Source organism: Bidens hawaiensis, unplaced genomic scaffold (genome assembly GCF_021521415.1).
Source record: "Bidens hawaiensis isolate Kalapana, Puna unplaced genomic scaffold, B.hawaiensis_p1.1 tig00035419_1, whole genome shotgun sequence".
NCBI classification, from domain to species: domain Eukaryota; kingdom Viridiplantae; phylum Streptophyta; class Magnoliopsida; order Asterales; family Asteraceae; genus Bidens; species Bidens hawaiensis.
The window spans coordinates 65,453-75,881 of record NW_027496147.1 but is presented as its reverse complement, the minus strand read 5'-3'; positions in this window follow the sequence as shown (position 1 = coordinate 75,881).

Sequence of the window (10,429 nt, the reverse complement as noted above, 5' to 3'; positions counted from 1 at the left end):
ACTTCTTCTTGTATGATCTTGTTTCTCTCAGGAGCGAATTTCCTTTGCTTCTGATGGACGGGTTTAACAGATAAATCAAGGCCGAGTTTATGAGTGATTACCTCTTTTGAAATACCCGTCATGTCCGAGTGCTTGAAGGCAAAAGTAGATCTTCTTCGCCCTAAGAAGGATATTATATCCTCCTCTATATTACTGGGGATACTGGATCCTAAGAACACCTTTATTTCTGGATCTTCGGGGTCCAATGATACTTCTTTAAGGTCTTTCTCCAGAGCTTCCAGCATGTCCCTAGGATGTTGCTGTAATTGCTATGCTATGGTTGGCTTGGCTGTTGGCTTCATTGATGATGAATAATAGTTCTTGGCCTCCGCTTGGTCACCTACTATCTTTAAAACTCCCCAAGGAGTAGGTAGCTTGATGCACTGGTGATAAGTTTAGGCTACAGCCTTCATTTCATGGAGCCACGACCTACCTAAAATAACATTGCAACATGAGAGGTTATCTATAACACAAAATTTTTGGTATGAATTTAACCCTTCGATATAAATTGGGAGGTTGATGTCCCCCAGTGTCTTCTTGGTTTCACAACTGAAACCAACCAACACCGAAGTTCTAGGAATGATTCCTGAATCCGGGATGCTCATTTTCTTAAGGACATCATGTTGGATAATGTTGACCGAGCTGCCTCCGTCTACTAGGATCCTGCTTACATAATGGTTAGAGATAAATAAAGTAATAATCAAACCGTCGTGATGAGGATCCTGTATGTTCATTTTGTCTTCCTCATCGAAGAATATTCTCTTGTCTATTGTTAGGGTGGTTGACACGATTGGTTAATCTCCATTATCCATCTTTATCTCTTTAGCGAGTCTTTTTGCTGCAGAGAAAGAAGTTCCACATATGTCAGAACCTCCTGAGGTGAAATTGACCGTTCGCACGTCCAGCTTGTCCTGGTGAGGATCCTGGATCCTTGAATTGAAGAAGATTCTCTGATCAGTCACTCGAGTAGTGGGGATGAGCGGTCTTCTCACGCCGTCCAGTTCGAATTCTACTACGGAATCTTCTCTTATGGCACAAGAATCTTTAAATAATTCGTAGTCTCTGGAGACAAAGTTGATCACATGAGCATATGGTGGTGGCGGTGTTGCTTTATGTGGAAGGTCTTTAGGATCTTGGATCTTGGATTTCTTCCTTCCCAAGAGTTCTTTAAAGTGAACCTTTCTCAGGAGGTAACCAATTTCCCTCCTTAAGCCGATGCATTCGTCTGTTGCGTGGCCAAAATCTTCATGGAAAGCTCACCACTTAGACTTGTCCTTGAAGCCGACAGTATTCTCATTTTTTCGGGGCCACCTTGCTTTTTCTCCCAGATCCTTCATAGCACAGATCAAGCCATGGGTATCCACAGAGAAACAATAATTGGAGATGCAAGGATAGTCTTCATCGTCATCTCCTTCTTCAACTGCCCGCATGTTGTGATTATTGGGCTTGGCGTACGGCTTTGAATTGTTGTTCCTATTCCAGGATCCTTTATTCTTCTCGGGAGTTTCTTGTTTCGTTTGTCCTCCAAGACGATCCTGGATCCTTTTGTCTTCTTCTAATCGGATGTATCTTAATGCCCTGTTTCTGACTTCGTCTAATGTCCTGCATGGAGTCATCACTAAATCATCATAAAGAGGGAGCTCTTCTGAATTCCCATCTTGAATGCTTCAACAGCAGTAGTCATGTCAAGATTTGGGATTTCTAGAGCTTCCTTGCCGAATCTGGTGATGAAATCCCTAAGGGATTCATCACTAGGTTGGACAACACGATATAGATCACTGGTTAACCTCTCAAATTTCCGACTACAGGAAAATTGAGTGTTAAACAAGTTAACTAAGTGAGAGAAAGAAGTAATTGAAAAGGGAGGAAGATTTAGCAGCCATTTTAGAGCGGCTCCCGTTAGTGTGGATCCAAAGCCCTTGCATAGGCAAGCTTCTTTGAGTCTCTCCGGAATAGGATTGATCTCCATCCTTTCCCTATAATGTGCTACATGTTCTTCAGGATCAGTGGTCCCGTCATAAGTCTTCATATTCGGAGTTTGGAACCGCTTCGGGATTTCAGAATCACAGATAGGCGGTGCGAATCTGGATATTCTGTGGCTTCCCTCAGGTATCTCGGGGATTGGTCTTATGACTCCCAGAACACTGGATATCATATCCTTGAGCTTCTGTAGCTCCTTGGCCATAGCTTGGTTGATACCTGCATCCTGCACGAAACCACGGTTAGCATCTAAGGGTAAAGGATCGTACAAGTTACCTCTTTGTTGAGTGAAGGTTGGCATCTCAAATGAGTAGATGGGGTAAGAGGAGTCTGCGATAAGAGTTGGTCCTCCAGAGGCTATGGTTTGCATGGGGATTATGTCCCCTTCATGGACTTCGGAGGATGGTTGATGTTGGACGACCGAGGATCCTTGATTCGGAAAGAAGGATCCTTGATTCGGGAAGAAGGATCCTTGAGGTTGGGTACCATAGGATCCTTGTGGAAGGATGACCGATCCTTGCCGATAATATGAGGATCCTTGATTCTGCTGACCCATGGATCCCTGTTGAAGGATAGATCATCTTGACTGAAATAGCGAGGATCCTTGAGTCTGTTAACCCATGGACCCCTGTTGAAGGATAGATGATCCTGGCTGAAATAGCGAGGATCCTTGAGAGAACTGAGCCATGGATTCTGTACTGGTGAAATCCCGCATCCTTGGCATCAGGGGGGTGAGACCCTCTGCTGGCCTCTTGTTCTTCTTGAGATCCACTATCTCATGGAGGATCCTCTGATTAGTCTTGTTCTGCTGCTTCATGTATGCTTAAACCTGCGAAAACATAGATGAAACATCACTATTAGTATTAACCACCGGGGCAGCAGCAGCATATTTCGAGCTCTGAAAGACTGGTAGTTGCGTCTTGCTCCCAGCAGCAGCAGGCCGTTGCGTTCCCGTGATTGGCGGAGGCATCGGTGGCAAAGTCCTTGATGAGAGAGGAACCGTAGCCGGCATGGTTGATGAAGCAGAGGTTGATTGAGAGGCCATTGATAGTGATATGGGTATGAAAAAGTTGAGAATGATAAGAATAATATGGATTATAGCACCAATTGCCCCACGGTGGGCGCCAAATTGTTTTGGATAAAAATCTGCTAAGGATCAAGTATCCAAATCTGTTAAGTGAGGTAATGTGCTAACTTAATAATGACAAGTGTGTAATCGTAATATTGGTGAACACAAAGGTTTGATCACGAGGGAAAAAGCCCTTAATCAAGATAGTCTTACTTCGGTCAAAACTTATCAAGGCAATCTTTGGTAAAATAGCTTCGGTCAAGGATTAATGAGATAATCTTTGGTCGAATTACTTTAGTCAATGATCAACAAGGTAACCTTTTGTCGAGGAGTATATAATTATCGTGATCTCCGGCACAAAAAACCCCCGGACGATGAAAATTATCACAGTCAAGTTTATTAATGGTAAAAATCAGGTTACAAATGTGGTGGAGTTTATGATCGAGATTACAAGGTTTGCTAGTGCGTAGAGAGAGTATTTACTTCTGCTCTAGTGTGTGTCAGTACATGTGTGTTTTTCTACTCGATCATAGCTCATTTTAAATAAGATAATAACAATAACAGTATCTCCTAATTATCCGGAAGTCTTCCACTTAGCCGCTCCACGATCTTGACCACGTGCCATTAGCCATCCAGCAGCGATATAAGCGGTAGACCAAGTCTAAATACCGTTGTTGTTATTTAAACATCAATCTTCTAGAGAATTTATCCATAATTAGCTATGTTGAAGTAGGATCATGGATCCATTCTCCAGCTAGAGGTTGCTCTACGAAGATAGTTGATACAAATACGTCTTAAAGTTGCCACACCTGTCTAACACATCACCATACTAAACGCAATCATTAGTAAACAAGTAATACCGAGGATCATCGATCCTTTATATCCTGATACATATTTCAAGGATAATCTATCCATATGACAGTTAAGGATAAAGGATCCTCAGTATAAAATTCATGGCCTAACACTGCTGGCTGACTTCTGAGATTTCTTAGCGCCTACAAAGGATAAGTAAACAGATAAGTATTTTTTCTAATTCTATTTACTTTAAAATTATTATAGTAAACTTACTTGACATGCTGGAACCCGAGGAGATTTCACAGAAAGCTTCAACAAAACGAGCTTGAAAGGTTCTAACCTCGGTATCCAGTGCTAGGAACCGTTTTGTTTTTTCTTCTGTACCAGGTAACTTGCCCAAGGAAACAAAATTCTCAACTGCATACAAAAAGAAAGAATTAGAATTAAAGTTAAAGCATTAAGGCACCTGCTATTTCTTAAGGATCCAAGATCCTACCCTTTCTAACCCACATTGAAGGAAGATTGATTCCCCCAGGTATGGAGTCACGTTTTAGAAATAAGAACTGATTCCTCCACAAGGAATCATTTAAGGTGACTTTTAAGATCGGGTGAGGTTGTCGAGGCTTGGATTTGAAGATGAATCGGGCAGGACCTTGGGTAGTAAGGGTGTACAAGTGTGATAGCTCCAGAAGACCAAAGTCGATCTTTTGCTCCTATATAATCCTTTCGATAGTGCTAAGGACTCGCCACACCATAGGCATAGCCTGGATGTAGGATATGCCCATGGAGTCGAAGAAGCTCTGGGTAAAAGCAGGAAAAGGATAACGATAGCCGATCAAAAACGGTCAAGCCGACACACAAACCCAGATCCGAGAATAGACGTCGCATCGAATTCTGGCGTCATATTGACGGAACTCCGTTCCCGATGGAAATAGCGGACGAAATTCATCTACCTCAAGATCTGTTAACTTGCAGATTTCGATAGAGGGATTGACAATAAGATTTTGCGGTTGCATCTCAGACAACCCAAACCCATCGGATGCCTGGTCAGAATGTTGTGAAGAAGAAGACGACACAGTGGACATCGTTAAAGAGAATAAGAAAAGAAAGAGAAGGATACCTGATACGTCGCCTGAATGTGTGATTATAAGAAAGTTATAGGACAGCATATATAGATGGTTATCATTAACACGAGGGCCAAATGGTAAATATTTCTGGCAAAACCGTCCCATCATCCCGAAGAGTTCCAGAACCATGTAGACGATCAAGGATCCTCACAGGTTAGTATTGTTAACAATTGTTTTGTATGTGTAGGGGAATGTTCAACAAAAGCAACGGCTATGTGACCTGGTCCACCTTAAATATCGCGACTTGGAAGCTACCAGCACGTGGTCAATGGACGTTGGAAGACTAGTGGGATAGTGGCGAATAGATAGGACATGTTGTTGTATTTATTTTTGATATATACTGAGATAAGATCAATTAGAAAAACACATTGTATGACACACACTCAGAGCAGAACTCACTATTCTCTCTATACACGTTAGCAATCATTGTAACATCGATCTAATCTCCACAACCTTTGTAACCATTTTTTGATATCAATAAACCGGTGATCGACGAGTTGTCATCACCCGGGGTTTTTTTCTTTTGATCTAAACAAGGTCAAAAGGTTTTTCCTTGCAACAAATCACCGTGTTCATTCCATTTTCATTCATATAATCGTTATTATTAGCATAGCACTATACCTCACTTCAACAGATTTAGATACATTATCCTTAACAGATTTTTTGACCAAAACAATCACCACCATCATTACCATCGTTCACACCTGATCCTTCTTCACGTTCAAAATCTGAGTCGTCATGGATCCAACGATCATCAGAAGGACATACATAATCCGGATTCGCCAAGTGACAAATTAAAATTTTGGTCCTTTGACACTCTTCTGGTACTTGACTATGATATGTCTTCATTCTCTTCATCATACCAGCCGTCATGTGTTCTAATTTCAACACATCATTTTGTAACGACTAATCAATCAACAGATCAGGAATCAAATCATGAATAAATAACTACACGAATCATGGATACATGAGAAACTTATTCTGACGATTCTTAACCAAACAATTCTCCTTTAGATGGTAAAAGATAAGCTCAGAGAAATTGAACGGTTTGATAAATATAAGAGTGATGAAAGCGGATTAGAGCATTATCCGACATTCAACAAAACCACATTTTCGTCCCCCAAGGCAATGAATCAAAACATGTAGTAAGTACTTGTATGGAGCACACAAGTACGCCTTGCTATATTGGGAACATTCAAGGTCTCCGGTATAAAACAATCTCTAAAACAATCCACGTATCAACGCCTTATCAAATTAACATGGACGGTCCATGTTATCAGCAAACCTCTGCACCTGACATATCACACAGGGAGTGATTGTGATAGTCTTCTTGTTGATATAGGAAACAATGTGGTTCTCGGACTCCACATACCTTGCCGAATCCCAAAAAGGATGGATTACACTGAAATGTACTAGGCCATCAGCGGTTATGGCATAGTAAATCCGGGATCGGCGTAAAAATGCGATGATATCTCCAAAGATGTTCTGATCGCAAAGTTCTCATGTACGAATGCACAAATATTGTGCTTCTTATCAAACGGTAACATAGGAGCATCTTGAGCTTGTTGTTGAACAACAGGTTGTGTATTGACAGCTGGTACATCTTGTATCATTTCATCAGCCATTGCTGTAGTCACAAAAACCCGAGCATTAGTAACATAGAACATAATATTAAATTAAATCAAAATTTCAATATATAGTTAAATATATTGAATTATGTTTTAAATTATAAGTATCATTCGTTAACACATTCGTTATGACGCTTGTTGTCATTCGTTATAACGAATAGCATGATTCATTGTCATCTTATCATCGAAAGAGTAAATAACGAATGTATATGAACGAATGATTTCATTCATCAAATATGTGGAATGAATGAATGTTCATCCGTTACATAATGACACAAATAAGTCTTATTCGTGTTGAAGTTTCAACAAATGAGTTCATTTATTTCTTTCAGACATGAATGATCAGCTATTCGTTATCCATAATGAATAGATACCAATAATTATCAACTTTGACCCCTGTTCATCAAAATCAAAATTAATTTGAAACCCATATGGTCAACATGCAACCAAATTACAGTTAAATCATGTATGACGATGAATCAATGAAATACATACATCATTGAACTCGTATACTCATCGTTAACCATCCCGAATAAACCATTAAGATTAAAACACAGGTTTAAGTTGATTTTTAGTTCATTACATAGACCCGGTTAATAAAATGATCAATTAACCTATCAATCATGGATGAAATTCGACGAAACTCATCATGTTTGAACTGGTTTTACCTTATGAATCTTAGATAATCTCCAGAAATTGATAGAGTGATGGTTGAAAAATCTGAAAAATTTTGGCAGAGTTTTGCTTTGTTTTTGTGATAATCTAGGTGAACGAATGAGCCGATTCGTTCACCCCATGTTCATTATAAAGGACAAAAAATGCACACAAACCGATGCAAACAAATAGACTCATTCGTTAATTCAAAATTAACGAATGTCTCATATTCGTTTCTTAATTCGTTAACCAAAGTTAACGAATCAAGCTTAAGTTAACATTCATAATGAATCAACCGAGATTCGTTCTTCATTCGTTATCGATATTAATGACCAATGAGGTCATACGTTATCATTGTATCGGAAGCGAATGAAGGTAACGATTAAGTTTATTCGTTATGCAATTAAAAGATGACAGACCCTCATTCTTTATCAGTATATATAGCGAATGGACTCTATTCATTATGAATACTCATAGCGAATAGCAATTAAATAAACAATTTAAAAATGAAAACTTTCATTTTAAATTTCAAGAATTAAATAATGCATCGAAACCCGTGTTCCGACGAACTTTACCTTAAGAATTCTTACCACTTGGAGTAAGATGCAATACCTTAACGTGCGTTTCATTGGAAACACATAAGTTAAAAGAAATTACTTTAAAGCCGATTAACTTAAATCAGTTAAATAAAAGAATTCAATAAAACGAATTAAATAAGAACGTGGGAAAACCTTTTTGATATATTTTTTTCAAATTTGTACCATTTAGCTCGAAAATCAAAAATAAAGCAGAAGATAAACTAAAAACACAATATTTTTGGATTTTTTTATATATGTGAATTAAATAAAAGAAAGGAAACAAATACAAATATGAGATCTATTATACGAATACAGTACATATTTTTGTGAGTTGAGCAGATAATCATATTGACCAAATGACCCTTCCATCGCAGTTTAATATTTCAGCGTTATTATGACTGACGTTAAGTCAGTCATTAATATTGTTGTCCACTTAAATCTTATAACAAACCTTCTAGTATTTTTTTGATATGATTTAATTTTCAATTAACGCACAAAATATCAGAAACTATCAGCCCTTAATCTCGGTTTAGGCTCAGTTTGACTTTTACCATATCACCCCAACTTGACTTAGACCATTATGCTGCTGATTAAAATATTGATTTTATAGATTTATAAGCAATCTAAGCTCATAATCCCCACTACAAGGCAATGTTTTCAGACCCGACCCGGACGTCAACCCTGACGCCTTACCAGGTCAAATGTCTGACTGACCCGGGAGGGCGGACTAGTGTTTGGCCCGGACGACGTCATAAATAATTTAAATATATATTTTCACACACACACACACACACACACATATATATATATAATTCATATATATATATATATAAAATAATGGTAACCAAAAATAATAATAATAACAAACTTTAATGTTTATCTATGTTTTATAAACTGCTTTTTATATACGTATGATTTATGTTTGATCAATAAAGACATCAATGAAGCTTGATTGGTTGCCTAATGGATAATTGTTAAAACTTCGATCTCTGAAATGACCAAAGTTCGAATCCCGGTATACACATTTCATTTTGGATTTAATGAAAAAATGGGTTTTACCGGTTCACCCGTCGGGTCAACCGGTCCAGGCCGACCGCTCACCCGCAAAACCGTCAGGGTTTTTCGAGAACGGCCCAAATACACTGACCCGACCCGGTATAGGGACCGGGTCCCGGTCAAACCGGTCTGACCGGCCGGGCCGGGTTTCAAAACACTGCTACAAGGCATACCCCCGTTATCAAGCAATACACCAAGCTTTCTTTACTGTGAGTGTGTATGTACGAGTTCATATGTAGGCTTACAGACATTGCATTCCCCGGGGGTTTGTTTCTTACTGGTATTAAGACGCGCGCAAGGGAGGAACAATGTATGACTAACAGTGGATTTTGAATGACTCAGTAATGAGTTTGTACAATGTACAATAGTGATCAAGTTTACTTACTTTGGGTTCGCTCTAAAATCATTTGAAATATTTATGTTTATGAATACCCAAATAATTAAGCCACATAAAGACTCACAGTGTCCCGAAATCGGATGCATCCCATCAATACAGGATTTGAGGCCATAAGGCCATACACCGTTGAAGCGTTAACCATACACTAGATGCATTTTATTTAGAATTTTGGTTTTTGGTGATCAAACAAGACATAAGGCTTGAGTATAACAGGCTATTACAATTCTTCCTTCATTACAGAAACTTTTGGAAGAGACTAACACCTCTTTCAATTTGGCAGTTCTTTATGTTTATATCACACACTTTACCTTAACAGTTTGTTTAAGACCTATCAATGCACCAATGCAGTTAAGCACTCAGCCTTTTAAGCTTATTTTTTTCTGGATATAGGGCTAAATGGTCAATGTACTATCATTTTCTCTTTTTGCTTCAAAACTCATTTTTAGGAGCATTTTTTTAATGTTTTTGTCCTTTTGAAATATTTTCATGTTTTTCGTTTTTCTCTATACAAACGGAAGTCACAACATTTTTGTATTTTCCCCTTTTTCTCCCCCAAAACCCAAAACAATAGAATAACAAAAGTAAAAACAAATACTTTACAAACAAAAAGTTGATTATCCGATCTTAAGGATATCAGCAAAAGATTTTAATCCGTTTAAACCAATCAAAAAGTTAAAGCGTGTTTTATCAAAAGCTTTGGTAAACAGATCAGCTTTATGAAAATCCGTGTGCACTTTCTCTAGATCAATCAATTTCTTTTCAAAACAAAGGATAATGATATCGTATTTCGATATTCTTCGTCTTAGAGTGGTGCACGGGGTTCTTAGTGATACTAATAGCAGCAGAGTTATAAATAAATATGGGAGTAGTAAGAAACTTCAAACCGTAATCCCGCAAGTGTTGTTGGATCCAAAGAACCTGTGAACAGCAACTCGAGGCTGCCACGTACTCTACTTCTGCAGTTGAAGTGGAGACCGTTGTCTGCTTCTTACACTGCCAGGAAACAAGTCGGCTTCCTAAAAATTGGCAACCCATTGTAGTTGACTTGAAATTAATCTTGCATCCTCCATAGTCGAATCGTAAAATGCAGTGAGTTCAAAGCTATC